Here is a 24,593-nt window from a genome sequence, read left to right as displayed (position 1 = left end):
CCTTTTGCATTTTGGTTCACATCAAAATAAACACAAAGACAACACAAAATAGAAATATATTTATATACAATAATGGGCTCAAATGAGCAAAAGAAAAATGACATAAGCATAAAATATGTGCTCAAGTAAGCAAAAATAAAAATCAAGATGAATAATGAGAAAGAAATAAATGACATTAAAAGTAAATGACAAGAATTTAAAAGCTCAAATTAAAGTTAGTAGTTAGTAGAGTTATGTTAGCTTGTCATGAGACAATGTAGCGCTATGTTAAGCAATCGTAAGTGGACTAATATAGTAGCCACACCTATTTGAGGCCGGTCAATAAGAATATAGGCAAAGATCACAAGTTAGAGGTCATGACTAGTAAGCCAAGCTCCATAAACTTGTCATACCAAAAAAAAGGGGAAGGGCCTTGTATTGACTTTTGGTTATTTGCTTGACCAAGAAGTAACCTATCTTTGACACAAAATAACTCACTTGATCATGGATCAAGTTGAGTTTGGTTTGGATCAAAGAAGATTAAACTCCTATTTGTCAAGACCAACCTCACGACTTTAACTCATTGGCCATTGAGGGAAAGAAAGGGATGAAGATGAAAAAGAGGGGTAAGAAGTCAACAACCAATCCCAATTGATCAAGGGATAACTCATCCTTGATCAAATTCATTCATCTTTCTAGGTGATGATCCTTAAGGATTCTCAAACCACAAGATCCAATGAATTTGATCAAAGTTGAATCAATTCAACCTTGATCAACACCAAACAGAAGAGAGATGAATATAACAAGTCAAGAACCTCAAACCTTGATCAACACCAAACAGAAGAGAGATGAATATATACAAATAAAAAATAAACAAACAAAGTTGAACCTCAAACTCAATTCAAAACAACTTCAATGAGTCCAGTTAAATTCTCATAGGTTCAACATAGTCAAACAAACTTTGACTAATTTTCTCACAAATTTTTAAAGTCAGAAAGTAATTAAAATCAATTAAAAAAACCAAAACTAGCATAATATGAATTAAAATCTCAAATAATCTCAAAACAAATAAGAAATTGTTGAGACTATTTTTCATTGACTTATCATGATCCATAGAGGCTATGAAAATATTTTTGTATTTTTTAAAAGTCATAAAGTATTTTAAAATGAATTAAAATCATTAAGAACCAAGTAATTCATAAAAAATATCAAATAAAGTCACAAAAATAATTAAAAATCATAATATGAAACTATATTTTTCAAGAAATTTTTTAGAGTTGGTCTCATATTTTTCTGACCTTAAATGAATTTCTTAATGAATTATTGAAAATAGAATGAATTAACAAAAAATAAAAAGAAAATGAAATAAGCGAAAAATGTTGAGCCACTAGATCCACTTCATTAATTGACGTGGCAATGGTGCACAAGTTGGATCTGAGGACACACAATACACTCAAGTCAACATCGCCACATGATGAATTAAAATAAGTAATTAAAACGGACGCGTGAGATTAGATCGTGGAAGGGAGATCCAAGGGCCAGGGATCAGAACACGTGGTGGTGGTGGTGGAAACCACCGTCTTCTCCGGCCAACCACACAAATTCTGGCCAGATTTGCAGGAAAATAAACCTTAACGAAAATGAAAAACAAGGACATGGAAATGAAGCTCGTGTGATGTAGATCATCACTGTACCATTGGATTTCCTTCATTCTTCCTGTATTGAGAGAAAGATGAAGGAGAAAATCATGGTGTCCACACAGATTGTTCATGAAATGGCAAATTGAATGCACCAAAAGCTTGCCTCAAGTATGAGGACTTCAGAGAACCACCAAAACATAAGAAAACTACATTGAATTAAGAGTTTCAGATCCAAACAGTTTGAGTTGATACCTTCAAAATGATGAGTTTCTGGCCACGAATTCTTCAAGCTCTTTGCTCCTCTTTGATCTCTGAATGTATGGAAGATGATTGGCTAAGGAATCTAGCTTTAAAATTCAACTAATGTTGCTGAATTTCAAGCTCGAAAATATTGAAGAAAGTGAGTGATTCCTTTGGTGAGGGTTATGGTTTCAGTTCTGCAGCATAAGGGATCTCCAAAAGGTTGTGAAATGAAGCTCATGAGGCCCTTATTTATAGGTGAATGCAACTGAGTTCACACTTTGCTCATGTGCATGGGATTTGAAAATTTGAGTGCATGGGCCTTTGTGGACGTGTGAGAGGCCCATGGATGGCTGAAGAAGCTTGCTGAGTTCAGATAGAAGGCATGTGGTCGTGCACATGAAATGGGAAATGCTTGCATACCAAGTTATAACATAGAATATAAAAAGCGTACATAAATGAAAAGAAATTCGAAACTAAAAAATGGTAGACACTAAGGACTATTGTGAGTAATGGTTGGAAACCTCTTGAAATAAGGAAAAAAAGTGATGTTGGGCAAAAAATCATTTGGCATGTGCAAATTGATCAAAACTGGCTTGGGAAATTCAAGTATAAAACATATTCAAATCACTTTGAAAAAGTTAACCAAAAGCAAGCTTGGTTAAACCCCTCTGTCTGCATGATACAAGCTTCAAATGAGAAAATATACAACATCAAAGTTGTATACATTTTCAAGTCAGTCAATTTAGACTCACATTTTGCATCATTTGGAATTTCTATGACAAAGTTATGGGCATTTTAAGTTGGGTACTTTTCCAAATTCAATGAATTAGGTCCAAGATGACCTATAATGTTTTGCAATATCACATGTATTTATTTTAGGATTATGAAATTTTGTACAACATAAAATTTGAATTAGACATATCAATCTTTACAATTACTTTGGTCTCATCTCAAAATCATAAAAAAATAAGGAAGTTATGCCCTTGGCAAGTTGACCCAAAATTAGGGTTTCAGTCAAAATGGCCTATAATGTTTTGAAATGAATGATGACCTTTCAAGCTTAAAATGGATTTTTGATGAACATGAAAGTTTTTCATATGGTTCTTAGTAACATATTTTCTTTTGGGGTCATTTTCATTTGACAAATACATCAAAAGTTATATCTCATTGAACTTGATCTTAGTCAGATGACTTGACTGGTCAACTTTTCAAGGTCAAACTTCCAATCTTGATGAATAAATGATTGAGGGGCCTCAAATAGGATAATATATACATAAAATGATAAATGAAAGAACTTCCCTTGATTAAATTTGATCAGAGGTTGAGATTGCTTCATGGGCAAGGCACAGTCAAAGCACATTGAAATTAGGGTTTCATTGGGAAACAATCTTCAAGCCCTTTGGGTTATCTTGATCAAATTGGAAAATTGAGATACTTGGGATACATATATGATGATTAGGAACTTTGTGGACCATTGTCATGCTTTTTCTCTTCTTCATCTAGCCATTGCATTGGGCTTAGAAGCCTCCTAGGAGCATTGTGGAGTACATGATCACTTGAGCTTCAAAACAAAAAGAGTTAGTGACATATTTTTGTGCTTTTGGTTAGTAATCAAATAAGAAATGCAATAACATACCATACAAGCACGCTTGGTGGTCTCAAACCACTCAAACAAGTCCCAACCCTAGGGTTAAGGAGCCAAACATGTTATGATCCTTGAGGCAATGCACTTGTGCAATAACATGATGCCATGAGGGATCTTAGGGTCAAAATTAGGGTCTTACACATGGAATACAAGTAATGCAAAAAGAACAATTATGGTTCCACTTCTAACCATAAGCAACATGCAATATAGCATTCACAAAAGTATCCACTTATGAACAACACACCTCAACATAACACATACAAATACATTCATAACACATAATTATATTCATAACATAATAGCTCATACACATAATCATAATTCATCACTTATGATTATGCAAATTAAATCAATTATTATTTCATCATCATAATAATCCACCCTAATTAATTAATTGCATCAAACACTTCAAAGCAATAGTAAAACATCAACCACCCGAGAAAACAACATCGAAAACTGGACTTGTCACTCAAAAACTGGTTCTTAGGGTAATAACGACCGTCACCCAGTCTTTCATCGATTTTTCCTATCACCAGTCACCCTTGTGACGACCGATAGGAGAAATCCCTCCTAGAGACCATGAAGGTCTCCCTATCACCATACAAATTACCGTAAGCCAACCCATATGCATGACAGGCAGCCTGTCACACTCGTGACGTCCGTCACGCCGTTGCAGAACGCAGTTTCTACATTTTTAGCCATAAGAGCTCATTTAAAGCTCTGATTTCGACCCCTAGCACCCCAATTCACACAGAAAATCGAAGATACATATTATCTAGTAATCAGACCATCATATACACATCAATTATCATCCAATTTCATCAATTAATCATAAATTCAAGGTTATGTTCATAACACCAAAACACATAAATGTAAACAACCAAATTCATAAATCATACCAACACATCATGCATAATATTCAGCATAAAGTAGAGTACTAATTTACACCTTAAGCATGGCAATTAACATGGATTTTACAAAATCATCATTCAACACATAAAATTCAACGATGCTGAATAAAATCTAGAGGAGGGTGATGATCCCTCTCTACCCTTCATGCAATACACCTATATCTAAATAGTTTCCCCTTACATGAATTTCCAACAACAAACAATCAAAGTTCTTGGCTATGGTATTCTTCCTCTTAAAGAGCTTCCTAGGTTTGCCTTTTTTTTTCTCAATTCCCAAACTTATACATATTAAATATATATATATATATATATATATATATATATATATATATATATATATATATATATACATATATATGTTTAATTTCCAACTTTCTCTCAATTCTTACCAACTCTCACCTTAGCCCACCAATTTCATTAATTTACTAGTTTCCACCCCACAACTCACAATTTCTTTTATATTATTATTATTATTATATTATTATTATTATATAATTATTATCTTATCATTTTAACGGAATAAAACCAGCTAAAATTCTAATAAATTCCCAAAAATCGCATAAGACATGTCATCACTAAAATAAATAATTTAAACGCATATTAAATCATTTAAACAATTAAGTAAAAGCAATAAAATTCAATTCAATTAATTAATTAAATTCGGGGTATTACATACTTCATTGCTGAAACAATTGGGAGTAGGAAAAACTCAAGCGAAAAGGTTAATGTGGCGTTTGCACTTCTTCTCAACACCCAACAGATACATGTCCTACATTGCAAGAGAGTGTAATTACTAAATTGCCTCAATCATACATAGAAAACATTTACAAGCCTCATAACAATAACCAGTATTGGTACAACATCCCTGATCTATCCACTAATATGTACCATCCTAACTAGAGAAACCATCCAAACATTCGATATGGGAATCCATCCACACAACAACAACCTAGTCAACAACAATTGATGTTACCGCTGCCACCACTGCAGAACACTCCACAAGTAACCACCTCTGTAGCTTTCAGACCTTCATTAATGTATCTTGTCAAGAAAATGGTTGTACAAAATCTCCAATTTCATTAACAAATAAATTCTAGTATTCAGAATTTGCATACACAGATTAGATAACTTGCCACTTCAATGAAAACCATGCAAAGTCAAAGATCCAACCAATTGCCTGCCCAAATAGTAGTGAATCCGAAGACCCTAATGTGAGGGTGATTTCCTTGAGACATGGAAAGAGTGTTGAACTGGTTGGACCAACCCTAGAAAAAAAATAAAAAGGTTGTTGAGCCCATATCTGATTCTGAAGATGTTGTTGAGAAATAGTATGTTTCATCAATTTCTTTCCCATAAAGATTAGTGAAAACTAAAAAAATTGATGAGGAAGAAAGGGATAAGGAAATATTAGATGTACTCAGGAAAGTGACGGCGAACATCCCACTTCTTAAAGTAACTAAGTAGGTTCCTAAATATGATTTTTTTTGAAAGGCTTGTGCACACATAAAAAGAGATTAAAGGGAAATGAAAAAGTTAACATGGGACAAAGCATTTTAGCCTTTGTTCATCCTATGAATGTACCTGAAAAAGCTAAAGCGGACCAGAATGTTTCAGCTCTCACTCAGACCATGCCCTAAAAGTGCAAAGATCCAGGAACCTTCACTACTAAAATGTAATCTCGGCTACTGAGGCGACATAACAAAGGGAGACATGAAAATATGCCATTTAAGACCTTGATTAATGAAAAACCAAGGGGTAAATTTATCTGATCATGGGTTCAAACCCCAACGTCTGCATTTTTATTATTCACAAAGCTTGATGGCGCGCCGAAGATAAAATCTCAGTTTTGTTTAAAAATCGAGGTAATAACCCTATATTATTACGTTGGTTTTATTTAAAAACCCAGGGGTGAATTGTTTTTTTTATTTTTTTATTTTCGTTTGTACCTGGATTACAGAACCATATCACAGAATACATAACCATATTTTGTAGATTTCTGAAACAGAAACATTGTACCTACATTACATAACCATATTATAGAAGAACAATAGTTTACACCAAATGCAAAGTCAAATGAGTAACCAATAAAAATAATGACCAAAATGGAAAGTCTTGCAGACTGTCCAAAAGTTCTATGCTAAGATTTGTCACTGGTCGTTAAACACCTATAGTTTGAACAATATTTAAACCAATTAGGATAAATAACAACAACATTAAATCTTTAGTAAAAGGAATAAAAAAGAGTAAAATGAATCATTATAAATTACTAAGTGATATACAACATTTACTTATTAGTTTTCCCATGTTTCAACTTTATGATCATGACGAATAGCATGCACATCATCTGAATCATTTTCTTCAGATGATTGACATACATGTGTTGTGAAATAAGGAGTATCATAGTTAAAATCTTGATTTTCATCGGGAATATATTTTCCTTGAAGTACAATTGACTATCTAGTGTTAGAAGGATCAGTGACATAAAAAACTTCTTTTGCTTCGGTTGCCAAGATGAATGGTTCGTTCTTATAAGTTTCCTTTTGAAGATCAACCCGTGTGAATCCTAATTCATCGGTTTCTACACCAGTGTTACTGTCAATCCACTTGCACTTAAATAAAGGCACTTTAAAATAAACATAATCAATATCCATAATCTCCTCAATAAACCCAAAGTATGTTCTAGACACTAGTACATGTTTGTTATCTTTGGCACTAGAGAACTTTGATACCCTATAAACAATCACATTTTTTTTTTCAATTTTAGACATATGTGACAAGCTAGGGGAAAATATGTTCTATTTCTTATTTATTTTGGGGCTAACTTTTGTCGTATACCCATCATCATCATATCTTCACGGGATTTCTTAGTATCTTTTATCTTGCCTTTAATGTTGAGAAGTTTTCTAATCAAACTAGCACATACATTTTTATCCACATGCATCACATCAAGACAATGTCTTACATCAAGATTAGACCAATATGGAAGATCAAAAAGAACATCGACCTCTTTTCCATCTATTTTTTCCACATGCCCTTTTTGTTTACCTTTTAGTTTCTTTCCAAAGACAACCTTAATATGTTGTTATCTTTTATAAATTTCCTTCCCGTTTAAGGGTTGTGGAGCAAAATCAAACTCCTACTCTTCATTAAAATCCTTCCGCAATATACAGTATGGATGATTAGGTCTTAAAAATTTTTAATTTCCAAGATAAACAATCTTTTTTCCATTTTTGTAGTTAGTGGTGGCATGTCAAACTCACATATAAGACGCACTTTATGTCCCTTGATGTTGTACTCAAACAAATTACTATATGCATGAAAGTCATTGATTGTGCAAAACAACATGTCACGCAACTTAATGTTACCACATGTTTACGCATCATCAACATCAACACATTCCTCCCACAAAAGTCTTAAATATTCAATTAATAGAGTTAAATAAACATCTATGTCATTCCCTGGTTGTTTTAGACCCGAAACCATCATTGATAACATCATATATTTGCGTTTCATGCACAACCATGAATATAGGTTGCAAATTATGAGAAGAACATGCCATGGCGTATTGTTCGTAATCAAATTACCAAAAGAGTTTATTCCATCGGTGGAAAGTCCAAGTCTATGGTTCCTCGGTTCTAGTACAAAACTGAAAATAAGGAATCAATTTTTGTCCATTGCAATGAATCATTTACATGGTGAATTTTTCCATCACATACTCTTTTAATTGTATGCCATCTAATATTCTTTGCATAATTTGCATTAGAAAAAAATGTCTTGAACCTTTGAATTACCGGTAGGTACCATATCACCATAGAAGGAACACCTTTTCTAGTTACACTATCATCGTCTTCAACATCATTGGCCTTATTCTTATAGCGGGACTCCCCATATCTCGGGAACTCCTTCAAGTTTTCATATTCTTCCTATATAATATGCAATCATTACGACATGCATGTATTTTGACATAATCCAAACCCATTGGACACAATATCTACTTGGCCTCATAACTACAGTTCGACAACGTGTTACCTTTTGAAAGTATTTCTTGCAACAATTTAAGCAACTCAGTGAAATGTTTATCCGTCCACCCATATATTGCCTTAACATTAGATAGTCTTAACACAACTGACAATCTTATAAAACTTTTGCATCCCGGATACAAAGACTCTTCAATGTATTTTTTCAAAGTATCCACCACATTATCATTCTTGAAAACATCTACCCCAATATCACGAATCAGGTCTGATAGAGTATCATTCATAAATTCATCATCATTTCAACTGTAGGTGACATAGGTCTTTTTTTGTCACTTCACTGTGACATACCCATTTCATGTAATTTTAAATAATTCCATCACAACCTAAATGATTGAATACTTCATCCCTTGGATGTTTATGCATATCTTGGCAAACTTTACAAGGACCCCAAAAAATCCCATTCTCCATATGAAGGTTTTTTCCGCAAAATCAAGAAATTGAATCACCTCATTCTTATACTCTTTACTTAATCTATTTGCTTTCATCCAACTACGATCCATAATCATATACAACTTCTGAAAACAAAATAAAAATAGTACACAACCAATAATAACTACCATAACAACAACAAATACCATAACAACATTATAGTAAACAATATAAGTCTCAAAAACCATAATAACAACAATAATAACCACATATGGAAACAACTTCAATGACGGAACAACAACAATAACAACAACGACAACGACGACGACGATGACCTACGACTGCAACATCTATGACATAAACAACAAAAATAGTAATGGGGAATTTGTATATATCGGAAATATGATGAGAGATTCAACGGAGAAGAATTCAAGCTCACTTCCTCCTCAGAGAATAAGGGCGGTGGTTCTGAGTATTGGGAAACTCCTTCGTTCGTTGGAGAAGAATGGGTTCATTTCATTCGCTAGGGCGGGAAAAGAGAATGAGACAAAACATTATAATTCTGAAGGAATAATAATTGTTTTTAGAGTTTCTATCTTGGTTTTCTTCAACAACTGAGGGATAATATATGACGTAAAATGCATAAAAAATAAAGACACCTTTTTAGTTGTAAATAAAACCTAAAATTGCAGGAGCTGGGAATTAAAGCTCAAACATTGAACAATATTTTACGTTAGTTTTCCTAGAAAAAAAATAATATTTAGTGTGTTTCAGGTCATTTGACCTCGGTTTTTCAATAACTGAGGTGAAAGCTTTGTCATGAAATATAGTATTTGTAGTAATGCTTCTCTATTCCATGTACCACTGGGGATAGTAAATTCGAGGATTGCATGCTAGATTTAGGAGATTCCAATAATGTTACGCCTACTCTTATTTATAACAGTCTTGATCTTGATCATTTACGAAATACAAGTGTTACCATTCAATTGGCAAATAGAAGCAATACCCGCCCTATCAGAGTAGTGGAAGATATACTTGTTCAAATTAATGGTTTGATTTTTCCTGCAAATTTCTACATTATAGATATGGAAGGAGAAACTAATTTAAATTCAAGCAAGGCACACATCATTTTAGGAATGCCATTCTAGAAGACGGCAAAAACAAAAACTGACGTTGGTGATGGAACAATGTCCATGGAGTTTGGTGATATTTCTGCAAAATTTAAAATTTTTATGCTATGAAACACCCCATGTAAGAGAGTTCTATTTTTCAAATTTATTTGATTTTTAAATTAATTGCTAAAACATGTTCTTACTTGTTTTTAGCTGATTTTCTACCATTATTTGATTTTGATGATACTTATACTTGTGATGCATGTACTGACACTTGTTGCACCTCAAAAAAATGAGAACATGACCTAGCTAAGCGTAATCGCACACTCATGGGATGGACTAAATAGAGTCACCATCAAACTTTATTTATTCCTAAAAATGAAAGGGGAAATATCGATAAAACCTAAGAAACAACGACAATGATATTGGTCGTCACAACCAAATCAGGGTTCGGGAGTCAATTACGCAAGGGGAAGGTATTAGCACCCCTCACGTATGTTCTACTCAAAGGGAACCATTACGTTAGTTGTGCCAATTAGTGTTAGCTTAGAAATATTAGGCTTCTCGAGTTATTAAGAGGGAAAGAAGAAAAGCAAAAGGAAAATGTTTTAAGATTTTTTATTAATGTGCGAAGAAAGGAACTAAACCTAATTTTTTTTATTAATGTTCTTGATAAGATTTACAAACCCTACTCATACGTATCTCTGGATTCAATAGAGAACTTAAGGCTTACGTGGTTCTGGATAGAAAGTGTTTGTTTGTTGGTCGATTTTAGCGAAAGATACTTTGTGTCAATCGACGGAAAAAAATTGTTGGCTACCCAAAACAAATGGAGAAGAGAATGTTTGCATCACGGCTAAATGGATTTATAAATCAACATTCGCGGGAAACGTCGCAATCTTACTCATACGTTCAAGTGGACTAAACATTGTTTTTTGCATCGTATCGAGACAAAGCACCTTTCGTTTGAGAAAAGGGTTTAAGGATCAATCACATGGCAGCGAGAAAAGAGTTTGTTTGATTTGAAGTATTTTTGGATGATGAGAGAGTTTGGAGAGGCGAGAACTACATCTTGGTTCATAACCCTCGAGAATTCATGGACTACACCCCATTCCTTTTTCATCTTAATTGCAAAAAGGTTTTGATATTTTTAAATGTTTTTAACATTTGGCTTAAGAAAGCGCACTCGAAGCTAGTCGAGGTTTATTAATGTTGTGGAATTGATTTGAGGATGATGAGTTTTTAGATTGACGAGAACTACATCTCATATCTTAACTCTCAGGAGCTCGTGGGCTACACCATGTTCCTTTCATATCTTTTATTGGAAAGTGTTCAATAGTGGTGAAGTGTTATTTTTCATTGTGAAAATGGCTTGACGTTGGATCAAGCATTTGATGATCGATTGCAAAAGAGTTTGATGGAAAATTGAGAAAAGGTAGAAATGGATTGAAATGAAGAGTTGGAAATTGTTTGGTTGATGTCTTGAGAAAATACTCGACGTTGGATCAGGTTTTTATTTTTTTTATTTTTAAAAAGGGGTTGATTTTATTCTTGTGTTAGAACTAACTAAATAAAATAACTAGGATAATAAAGCGATAAAATTATTATACGTCATGGGAATGAGGGTACATTTTTTGTATAGAGATATTAGATAATGAAACGACTAAATTAAAATCCAATTAACAAACACAAGTAAATGAGCGTACGTGCAAAAGAAAATGGTCTCATTGTAAGAAGGCCTAAGAGTAAGCCATGTGAATAGAAAGACAACGTCATATGTATAACACACATTCATAATAATTAAATCGAAAGAAGTAAAGTTGAAGCGTGCACGGGTGCGGGGATGCAAATCAATGTCACATAATGCAAGGACGTGCAAAGAAAATAGGAGTTGAGTTCAAGCTCGATTTAGACAAAACGACATTGGATCGTTATTTGTCATCATGAAAAAAGAGAAATGCTAACGTAGAGCGTATCGTGGAAAAATGGAATGGGAATGAACTTAAGCACTCAACCGAAAGAAAGTCATAAAGTGAGGTTCAATTCATATAAAGCAAACAATATCAAAACCGATATTAAGTAAACCTCACAATTGACAAATGAAATAAGCGAGAAGGTGAGAAGTGCAAGTAAAAGCCTATATAATATTCACAAATCCGGTTTGTGCGTATCGACAACAAATGAGACAAAAAATCGACGGTATAATAACATGAAAATATTGGATCCACGGATAAAAATCTGATTTTTAGCAATGAAAGTAATCCAAAGAAATGAGCAAATTCCATACATATCACCCTTTAATAATCATTAATATTGTGAAATTACAATGATCGTAATCAAAAATGAAAAATGGGAAAATAAGCACAAAAATAAAATTACAAATGAATTGTAAATAGAAAAATTTAAATGCTACAAACCCATAAAAAATTCCGATTTATTCGATTAAAAGAAATGCCCAAAAAAAACAAAAAGTAGAAAAAAAGTAGAAAAATTCACAAAAATAGGAAAGTGTGGCAGGAAAGTATTGAACACAGATCATGGAAATTGCAAGCCAGAGCCTTGGTCGCCTCAACCATGACCTTAATCTGTCATACAATGGCCATGATAACAAATGAGGAAACAAACGAGAATAATGGGAAAAATAAAACTGTTGAACAACACCTTTTTGGCATCGTCGGAAACGACTCCTTTGAATCTCCGGGAAACATTTAACAACCACCTTCTACTCTCCGCCACCTCCATAATGTTGTGAACAACTATGTAAACCCACACCATCACCATTTTTTTCTTCTATTTTTGATGTTTGTTTGTTCTCTTATGAGATGAAATCGTTGGTGGGGTTTGACTTTGGAAATGAGCCTAGAGTGCACTTGAGAGAAAGAGTTTGAAAGGGATGGAAACTAAATTTTATTATTTTTGATTTGTGCTTGCTGAGCTATACGAGAAAGAGGACGAACAATGATGTTCATGAGAAAACCTTTTGGTATGTGCTTGTTTTGATTTCATTTGTTTTTTCCAAGAAGACGTGAATAAAAGGAGATTGACAAAAGAACTCGATGTCCCTAATGGGGAAGACTGGTGTCACGTAAGATGACTGTCTACTAGGGAATGTGCTTCCAGGAGAGGTTCCCTAAGGAGCGCGAGTGTTGGAGAAAGCCCTAAGAAATCCCTGCAAGGATCTGGTGAAGGAATTGTATACCAATAGGGCATACTGGGGACAATGCTGCTAAGTATTTTCTGCTTGGAGAATGAGTTCCAAGGATACTTGCGGGGGAATTGTCCTTAAGACTAACCCACTGGGTGCACAATGAAAAAATAGCTCGGGATAAGCTTGGACTGAGATCTATCACCGATTAGCTGGGGATATCCAGACTCTCACGATGAGTCTTGAGTCTCAGTCTGTGTTATGTATCTATGTTATGTATGCATGTTATGCTGTGTCATTTATGCATGTTTAGTGTTTGTATCGTATAATAATCAACATTAATGGATATTCTACGTGTGATATGATGTATTAATGAAATGATTGATGCACATGATGTATTAGTCTCGGGCTGCACCGCTGAAGATTGGGCCATTTGTAGGTATTGAGTGCCAAGCAAGGTTGGGCTTTTGTGAGATGCCAATCAAAGTTGGGCTTTTAGGGTGAATGTCAAATGAGGTTGGGCTTTTAGGATATAGGTGCCAAGTAAGATTAGGCGTTTGTGTGGTGCCAAGTAAGATTGGGCTTGCGTAGATGTTAGATTTATGATATGGGAATGTGCTATATGAATGAGATGATATGAATGGTTTGACACTAGAGCGTAGCGACATGATTAATGCATGACAATGATTTGAATGTTTCCACAAGTGCCCCTGTGGTGGATCATGGACTGTTAGGGATTAGAGAGGTTGTTTGTGTAACCAATTTATTTTGTCAAAAGGTGGTAGGGTGTTACGCTAGCATGGCTTCCCGATACTCGTTTCAAACTTGACGGTTGTTGATGTATGACAGATCTTGTACATGGATCTTGAAAGTATTGAGAGGGATTTTCCCTGTAGTATCCTATAATTGCCCTTGTCTATTGGGGTATTTGAAGTATTTCTCCTTAATATGAATTTTGAAGAATCTTGTCTTTACTATGTGCTCAAGATGACTTGCCGTTGTATTAGCCTTGGAGAGATTCATCCTTAAATAATCGACCCTTAGAATGATATGCCCCTGATGAACCATTTTTTGGAGCAGTTTCTTTTGATTAAGCCTTGTGGCGGTCTGTCCCATATTGATTGAGCCTTGGAGAGTATTTCCCTTATTGTAGGCCTTCTTGAAAGAGTTTCCTAAAAAGAAAATTGGATCCCACCATGCTATGGTATGACTTTGATATGAACTACCCTGAAATTTAAATCTTGAAAAGTCTGCCCCTGATTATTAGGGTCTGGAGGAGTGTCCTGAGAAGGAACTTGGATCATACAATGCTGCGATAGGACCTTTATATGAATTGCCCCAGTATTTGAATCTTTGAAAAGTATGCCCCGAATTAGATGACTTTTTGTAGTGATCGACCTCACTATGCCCTTGAGTTGGTATGCCCCAGTATGAGAGTCTTGAAAGCTATGTCTATGATCATGAGGGTCATGGATGTTATTTGACATAGGTGTATCAAATATTGAAAGGTTTCTCCTATAATCAATAGGATCTTCAGATGATGTGCCCCTATGACTGTAAGGATTTTCCCTCTAACTGGAAGGATCCTTAGGTGACTTTCCCCTAGTCCAGAATGTCTCGAAGTGGTGTGCCCCTGATCAGACCATTGTTGATATTTCCTTGCTGCTAAGTATTGATTTGTGAGAAAAATGTTCTTTTTGAAAAGTAATTATAACATCATGCTCATGCAAGTTTTTGAAATTGAAAATTATTATGGAAAACGAACATGGTGTATACATATGATATATGGCCATGAGGTTGGCATAAAGGAAGATATGATAGAACAAGATGGTTAATAACAAACATTCAGAGTTAGTTTAACAACGATTTTGCCGAGTATGCTTTCATAGTGAACCTAGCTTCAATTAGGACTTTTAAATGTTATAACGTGGTCTGGTTCACGGTTTATGAAACAAAAGATATAAGGCTCAAATTTTAATTTTATCCCACCCCTTCTCCTTGATGATCTTCATTCCTAAATCCAATTAATTCAACAAATGCATTTGGTCTGCAAGAGAATTTTGATAGATAATGATGGAAGTAGATGTAATGATTCAAGTGCTGATGGGATTCTTGAGGTGGCAGTCACTTACTTTCACTTACAAGCTTGTTTCCATTTTTTTTAATCCCTATTTTTGCACTGACCAATTCTTTTGAATTGTGGTCCATCGGGATGCCCCTTTTGCCTAAGTCAACTCTATTTTAGTTTTTGACTTAGCGGGCTTTTTTTAAAACACGATGCCCTAACTTTTTCCTAAGTAAAAGAATTCTGGTTGTTTTCCTTTTTTTTACTTAGCGAGCTCTTTTTGGAATAATGCATGTGTTCTTTTTTTTTTTTGATATTTCGAAAGTTGTGACTGCCTTGTTAGCTATTGTGAGCTTTGTCCTCATTGCTTCCTCAATGTTGAATGGTGTAAGGAAGATGTTGCTTGAACCTTTTACTGATGTGATTATGGAATGGTTCTCTTGAGACTAGAATGCATCATTGACTCAATTGAAACTACCCTGCCCCTGGTTAATATTAAGGGTTTTTATGAATAGAGAAAGAAACACTAACTTCTGGCTCGAGGGGGTGACTGCGGATTATCTCCTTATTTCTCCAGTGTTTAGGAAGTGAAATAATTCCTTACATCATCAGCCAGGTCTTACTATTAAAAGCATAATCGGCAAATTCAGTTATTTATTACATCATTCTCCTCTTAAGTTTGTTAATGGTTGAAAAGTGGAATGGAAAAGGCTTGATTTTTTTTTGAGGGAATAAGACAGAGTGAAAGCGAATGGATCAATCCAAAAAACGTGCATGCTCATTTTATTAAATTACTTTTCAAAGAGTACAAATTTTAAATACAAACAACCCTTAGAAAAAAAGAGATTACAACTAGAAATGATAAAGTCTATTGACCTTAGGGACAAACTTCATTGTTGATCCAACCGGATTTAGGCAACACCTCTTGAAGTTCTCCCACTTATAAAGATAAGGGGTGACTGTTTAACAATGGGACTCCTTTTTTGGAAGTCAATTGCTTGTTGTCGATCAAGTCTTGGACTATGTGCTCACATTGGGCATTCTCGTCATAACTTGTAGGATATGGACGAGGAGGAAGATCATTCGGTTGTAGTTCCACTAGGGCACCTCTGAGCAAAGGCTTTAACAATTTATCATAAGACTCTGGTATAGGATCCAAGTTCTTTCTAAGCCTCCTTTGTTGTGATTGATGGAGCGCATGAGGCTGTTGCTAAAGTAGATATTATTGCAGACCTTGTTGAGGCATCATCATCCAAGGTTGTATTTGAGGCTCTAGGTAGGCCGTAGCTTGCATGGTGAAGGGTTTCCTTCTCTCTTCAATGGTACTTTCCCTTATTGAGACGTCCTTCAAGTTTGTTCATGAGTGTAACACCTCAAAATTTGCCCTCCTCTTCTTGGGACTAGTTTAGCATATTGCATTTCATGTTTTAGGGCATTAGGCATTGCATTTTTGCATTTCATGGGAATATGAAGTCATCCTCCAAAGTCTTTTCAGAGATGGAGAAGTGATATGATTCAAGCCTGGGGGTCTTATTGAATTGATGATCAACCATTTGCGGGTTTGCAGTGCATTAGGGTTTCTTGATCCTTCAAAGGTTGATCAATGTCTTTATTGCAAGGGTATATTACTATCATCATGGTTATGTCATCCTCAAGGGATTCACTGTGCATGCTCAAGTTCCTTGGGATTAGGGTTTTGACCTCTGGTCAACCCTAATCAATGCATTCTTCCAGTCAGGGTTTATCAAGGAGATGAGGTATTTGTTGATGATGAAGATCACATGGTTATGTGGAGAGCTTATATGGGCTAGGGGTTTCATTTCTGAGCCATTTCCTCAGGTGGTTGAGGTCCAAGCTGATCAGTGCATTTTCAAGTCATCTGGGGCCCATAAAAGTCAACTGAAAGTCAGCTAAGGGCTAGGAGGTGGAGAAATGGTTTGAGACACTTCATTCATGTCCCAAGGAGGTTTATTCATCATGTCAAACACATACCTTGAAGATTTTGAAGCCAGATCAAAAGTTTCCCAAAATGGAAAGTGACCTGTAATTGAAAGTTTCCAAAAATAGCAAGTTTTTGGTTCATCTTCAACTTGACTTTCCAACATCAAAGAAGCTTCAAATGAAATTTTGTCCAACATGAAAGTTGAATATATTTCTCTCCCATTTTCAAAAAGTCCAATATCATGAGCATCTGATGAATGGTTGAAGAATTACGAGCAAATGATTGCCAAGTGTGCATGGAACTTCAACAAGCCATAACTTTTGAACCAAAGCTCCAAAATGAGTCCCTCTTTTTGCATATTTCTTCTCATGACCTATAATTTCCAAATCCATCATTGCATTGCATGAATTTTAATCATAAGATCATTTGCCCATGCATGAGTATTTTGGAGGGAAAATGCATAATTCAAAATTGGTGCATTACATGAGCTAAATTCCATTGCCATTGTGTTCATAAAATGATTTTGAGTGAGTTTGCACCTCCACATGTTACTGTTCACATCCAAATTTTACCATGCACCTCAATTTTCCATTTTTGGTCATGCACCTTATTCTCACTAATCACAATTAGCCATTGCCTAATTAATTTTTTAGAGTGATTAACATGTCATATAAAGCCTTAATCATAACAGAATTGTTCATTATAACATTTTCTAGATCTAGAATTGGCTTCTCCCTCCAAAATTCTCTCTCATTGGAATTCAAATTTTCTCCACACAAACACACATTTTCTTCATAGATCCTTCATCATCATGGAGTTTTGAGCAAGATCCATACATTTTTCGTGGAAATTGAGCAAGGTTTGGAACTGTTCAAGTGCATGTGCATGTCAATGGCAAGTTCAAGTTAAGCAAGATTCAAGAGGATTCGAGTGTTGCTTTTCATTCAAAGCTTCAAGGCAAGGATACTGGAGAAGGATTGGAGCTTTTGGAGGCTTGAATACACTGTTTTGATCACTGCCATTCCAGGTTGGTGAAAATTCGAACCTCTTAATTCTTGATTTTATGTACATGAACTTATAGATCTTTCCATGCTGGTTATTCTGATATAAAATTCATTGAAATTGGATGAGAATTGACTGAGTTAGGTGGATTTGAAGTTTTGTTGTACATTATGTTTTGTTTCGATTCGCTCTTGTTATTGTGAATTAGGCTAAGATAATGCTAGATCCATGTTGTACGTGATTAGACCTTTCCATTGGTATAAGCTATGTTGAAATCTGCAAAAAAAAGTATGCGCGCTACTGTAGCACCACCGTCTTCATGAAGGAGACGGTGGAAACCACCGCCATGAATAGTACTGGCCACCGTCTGGTGCGTCTAGGGTTTTTAAAGACCAAAACGACGTCGTTTTGTCCAGCGTTGCCATCCTCGCTTCGATTCCCAGCGGTGACACTTTCATATTTTCCATTTTTCATTCCCAGCCTTGGCCTAAAACGGCGTCGTTTTGGGAAGCGCCCTAGACCTCCATTTGATTCCTGGCTCCAACACTTTTGTGATTTTATTTCTTTTCCAGCGCATTTTTACTTGAACCTGGTTTGATTCCAGCCTCCAGCATATTTTCAAATTAATCAATCCAATTCCATTTCCCTCCATTTTATCATGTGATTTCTCCATTTTATTTCATTATTTTCTTCCAACTTCCAAAATTCATAACAAATTGAAATTTAATCCAAATCACTTCCAATTTTTTGCTACATGTTCATATGGATGTCTATTATTTTTGTTGCTTATTTCATGATTATATCGTTTCTGGAATTTTAATTGTGTTGGCTTCTTTGGACATGTATGCAAATGTGACATGCCTCATTCTTTCTATTGTGAAATGCTCATACATTGGCCAATTGATTTGAAATTTGGTATGTTGATTCCTAACATGTTGCATGATTTTTGAGGCTTAATTGTGCATTTTTATCATTTTTCATCTCTGTTTTAGGCACATGAATGTATGGTGTGACAATGTGTGTCACACAATTTGATGTCATACTTGTTCATTTTCATTGGCATGCCATTTGACATCTTATGATTCTAATTTTTGGCATGAGGCTTATGTTTGGCATGTTGTATGCACATAAAAAATTTCATGATTGTTTGATTCATTTCTGTTTTAATATGGAATTTTCATTCTTGATATCCAATTGTGTGCTTTGTAATTGCCTTTGCCTTAACTTGTGCTTTAGATGGCTTTGCCTTAGGATTTGAGTTTGATCCTTTTTAGGACATGTTCTTACTTGAATAAATGTGATTCATGTTGAATATTGGCTGCTATTTTGACTTTTTGCTTTGCCTTTGACCCTAGTCTTGGACTAGTGGTTTGTACTCATCTTTTGAGCTTTGTATTTCAGGTTTAAGCTATTAGCTCTAGTGGTTGATGCAATATTATGACTTGAGATGCAAATTTGCTTTGTCCACTAACCTTTCTTGTGTTGTAGGTTCCTTGGTGTTGAACTCACTTGAGTTGTTTGCTTGGTGGCTTGTATTGTGTACATATGGGTTGGTAACACTGTTGTTGACTGTTTTGGTTTGTCTGAGTACAATATTGACTTGTCTGACTTTCTTACAGGTACTTTAGTTGCTTTAGCTCATTGCTTGAGTTTCTTTGCTTGTGGTTGGCATACCACCTAGGTAAAATCATCCTCTAACTTCATGTAGTCTGGAAGCCCTGTCGTTTCTGTTTGGCAGGCATTTGGCTGAAGTCCTCCTTAAGAGGCAATGACTGTGTTTGTTTATATTTGTGCCATGTACTTCAAGTCCTCCTAAGTGAAGAGGCTATTGGCAGATAGAATGGGCTAGTAGCCAGTCCCCTGCTAATCGTTTGAGTCGTCCATTATGCTCGCACTACGTGTTGATGCTCTTGGACACGTCCCCCAGATCTTGTACAGAGTCAGTCAAGTGGAGTAGGGTCCCACATTCTGGACCCTCACACCTTCTTTGATTTAAGCTCACCCAGGCCCGGGTTAAGAGCTATGATGTCCAACCCTCATTACCTTTCATCTGCTCACCCTGACGGTCAATGTCAGTGGTTAAGAGCCTCAGACACCCTTTCCAGTGTTGGCTTGTTTGTCGAGGTTGATATGACCCCTTGACTAAAGCCCGACCTTGTATGAGCCGCTTGTTTGCGTATAGCGTGTGATGATTGCTTTTTATGTTTATCTGCTTTTGCTTCTCATTTCCTTTTTGTAGGAGTCGTATGATCAACTTTCGAGGAAGTTTAACGTACATAGAGATAAACTTGAGTTGACTCACTGCCTGTGTGAGTCAAACTCTTGTTAGAGACCTCAACCTAGGGTTATAATTTGCATGATGACTATTAGGCTCGAGTCAGTCTCCCTTTTAGTCCGTTATTCCCTTGGTCTCTGGTTAGGAGAAAGTTTCTCCCCTGTTAAGGGGAACTACGTCGCCCTGATCCTCATACCAGATGAGGTACGTAGGCAGGAGATCGTGCGAGATCTCTCCGGGCGCCATTTTTCTTTTTTGTGTGTGTTTTTCTTGACAGCTATTAGGTCCGAGTTCCCGACTCCCTTTTAGTCTGTGTGTTCTGTTGGAGAATTACCATCCAAGGCGCAGCGGAATTTAAAAATTTCTCCATTTAGTGATCCTTACGAATGGGCATGATCAGTGATAGAATCGTTACCTCTTATGGCGATTCAAACCTTTGGTGCAGATCTCTGATAATGATCAAACCTTTGATACAGATCCACGGGGCAATCATGAACGTTGAACGATGACAACGTCTCTACTCAGTCCACACGAACGGATTCCTTCAATCGCAGTGCTAGCTGTTATGAATGAAGGTTTTGAGTGAGAGAGAGATACGAAATTCCAACTCTTCAGTTGTGTTGTATTCCCATACAAAACTTCTGCACAAGAGCTCTATTTATAGAACCACTTGTGTGGGCTTCAAGCCAAAAAGCCCACTTAAATGTATTTTGGCCCATATCTCATAATATGCCAAAATCACTTAAGTATTTGGTACCTTACCATACTTCGTATTCTTCTTAAGTACACCGTACCTTACGATGTTCCTTAATTATTCTATCTCTCATCAATCCGTCCTTTGTGTGTGACCCTATAGGTTTTCGCGACGTTGGCAATTATATTAAATCACGCATTTAACATAATAAACAGTGAGCGGTATCTAGCAACACATCACTGCTACCCAAGTCACGAAAATGTCATGTGATCTGACAAAACCTCCTGTGATAATAATTATGTGTATAATTACCCCTTTGCCCTTATGTCTATATTGAACACAAGGTATAGACCGTGTCACCCTTGTCCAGTTCAATATTGGGCCCATAGACATTTATCCTGTTACGCAGGATTGGCAAATTCCATCTAGGACACTCATATCCCTCAGCAAGCTTTGTGGAGTACTCATCAACTGTCTTTATGGTCATCCAGTTACGGATAATGTTGGATCAGTAATAAGGCACTCAACTCTACATCTAGGATCCATAGTGGTTTCAGGTTGAAGAGTGGTATACACTATTATCACCATGAGAATAACTTATGACACTTTGCATAACTTTCTATATAGTATTCTCATAGCGGGTCAATCCGGTATAAATATTACTCCTAATATTCATACCTATGTTTAAGACTTGATAACTCTTTATCCATGATCCATGAGATGTGATCATCAGTCTACAAACATAATAGTCTTAATGCTTTAATGTTATCCCACTTCACATTAAAGCTCGACTACGGATACTTTAAGAACAGTGCCCTTATGTTTAATGTGTTCTCATGATTAAGTCACACTTAATACATTAAACGGACTATCTATTCTAGGGACTTTATTAATCAACCATAATAAAGAAAATGCCTTTAAATAATTCGATACAAGTACCAAAAGTATTGGCCTCTAGGGCTTACACCAACATGTTCAACTTCTTTGTTTCTTCTGACGTCTCAGCGTCTTCTTGGTGTTTGCTTGACAGCTATTAGGCTCGAATGCCAGACTCCCTGTTAGCTTGTCTGTTTGATAACCTTTTTGTGTGTGTTAGGAGATGGATGTAAGACCAGCGATTGGCATTCCGTATCCTATTTGCGTTTGTTTGTTCGGAGTCGGATGTAAGCCCAGCCATTGGCAGTCGGTTTCTGTTTGTGTGTTTCTTTTGATGTCTCAACGTCTTTGCGTGTGTTTTGTTTCGGCGTGCGTTAGCCGAACTACGACAACTCTGATTCTCATTCCAGATGAGATACGTAGGCATAGGATGCGATATCCTAGCGAGCCCGTTCCCCATTTCCCCGAACTACGTCGACTCTGATGTTTGTTTTTGACAAACTACGTAGGCCTAGGATGCGACATCCTGCCGAGTCCCCTTCCTCCGTCTTCTTTCACCTGTTTATTCCAGTGGGTGTGCATTCTTTTTGAGCAGTTATTCAGCAACCTTTTCCTATTCTTTTGAGCGTGGATCCCGTCGAGTACGACGGACGTGAGGGGTGCTAATACCTTCCCCTTGCGTAACTGACTCCCGTACCTTGTAATCTCCGGTCGTAAGACCATTCCTTTCCAGGTTTACTTCGAGCGTTTCCTTTCCCTCCTTTGGGATAAATAACGCACGGTGGCGGCTCTGTTTGTTTTGTCTTTTCCCGCCGGTTGTTTTTCGTGTTGCGACAGCTGGCGACTCTGCTGGGGAATCAGAAGTTGACCTCTTGCTGGTCCATCTTCCCTAAGCGAGTCAATCCTAGCGCTCTCTAGGGTAGTTTTGGTTGCTTTTATTGCTTTATTTATTGCATTTCTGACCATTACACTGTGATTGTATATATTTGCATATATGTTTGCATGCATCATATTATCATTGTGCTGGATTCTGTACAGGTTGGTTCCTCTGATTTTGGGGGGTGTTCTGAGTGGGGCTAAAACCCAGGCCCGAGTATACACCTAGGATTAGCGTGGTCTCATGTTGCCTCTCATGTTAGGTCAACATGTTTTTGGCGACGTGACATACCACAAGCCGGACGAGGTTCTTTTGAGAGATCTCTTCCTTTGTGGAGTATCCACTTTGGTTGAGTCACCTCATCTGAGTTGTTGACTTCGGTGACCGTTCTTTCCCGGATCTTTGGTTTAGATGATCTTATGAGAGCTGCAATGGCACACCCGAAAGGGAAAACCCGTTGAGTATCTTGTCCGATTGTCGAGACCATTATCTGCCTTAGGATGACCTTATTAGAATTCACCTGTGAGGGGAGGGTTGATTCCTACAGATGCATGTTCTGATGGTGATGTTTTGATGATGACTCTGGTTCAGTTGGATCATGGATATTTATTTCTGAGACGTCGGAGTTCTGTCCGCGGTATTTATCAGTGGGGATCCGTTTATTTCAGGATTCCCTGGGTCGATTCAGATGATTTCTTGGTGTTATCCGCTCAGTGATTGTCTGGTGATGATGGTGATATATTCTTAGGTTCCGTTTATTTCGGAACTCCGAAGTTGGATTTATGGTTAATCAGTTCCCTCAGATGTTGTAATTCGTTCAGAGACCTGGGCTTCCGTACAGTTGATGATCAGATGACTTGGAGGATGGCACAGTGCATTGCATTCATGCATCAGCATCATTCACATTTTGCATTCATCTGCATCTAACCCATGTCTATCCATACTCAGGGTACATTCTCGATTGAGATTCTGGTTGAGAGACATCCTGATGTCAGAATGTTATTGTCGAATTTTTTATCCGTCTCGACGAAACCAGGATCGAAGGACAGAGTGTTCCTCATACGGATAGACATTGCATTCATGCGTGAGTCATAATAACCTGCCTTCTGTTTTGCAGGTGTCAGTTTCTAACGTGTTTGGGTTTACGCAGGAATCATTGCTCACGCACGTCGAATCATTCCCCTGCACGTAGCTCGTCCACACAGATACCCTACCAGGCGCAACAGATCCAAACTGATGGATACATCCAACGCAGACATTCTCGAGCTGAAAGAGAAGATGGGAGAGCTGATCAATGTTATGCAAGGGTTCGCCTTGGGGCAGAAGGCATTGGTTGAGAAAGTGGAGAAGCTTGAGCGGGCTTCGGCTGCCAACAGTGGTAATAATCTAGAGGGTGTCTCCAACAACGGTCTTGGTGGTTCTAGGGATGGTGGTGATCCCAGAAAGAAGGCAACCAATGTTGGTGTGTTCATCAACATCGGTGGTGGTTTTGGTTTCGCTGCGGGCGGTGGTCCAGGTCCTGTTGACAACAATCTGAAGGATAATCAGTTTCCTCCTTTCCTTGAAGCCTTGGAAGATAAAGAAGCGGATCAGTTCTCCATACTGAATGAACAGTTTGGTCAGTGGGGTGTTCAACCGCCAAACAAGGAAATTCAGGGGCTGGCAGAAAAGATCAGGGCTTTGGAAAGCCATGCTACTCCTGGGGCTATCAATATGACAAACATGGGGCTGGTTGAGGGGATTGTGATCCCACAGAAGTTTAAAGTGCCCTCGTTTGATAA

This window comes from Lathyrus oleraceus, chromosome 1, assembly GCF_024323335.1.
Source record: "Lathyrus oleraceus cultivar Zhongwan6 chromosome 1, CAAS_Psat_ZW6_1.0, whole genome shotgun sequence".
Lineage (NCBI taxonomy): Eukaryota > Viridiplantae > Streptophyta > Magnoliopsida > Fabales > Fabaceae > Lathyrus > Lathyrus oleraceus.
This window is presented reverse-complemented; position numbering follows the sequence as displayed.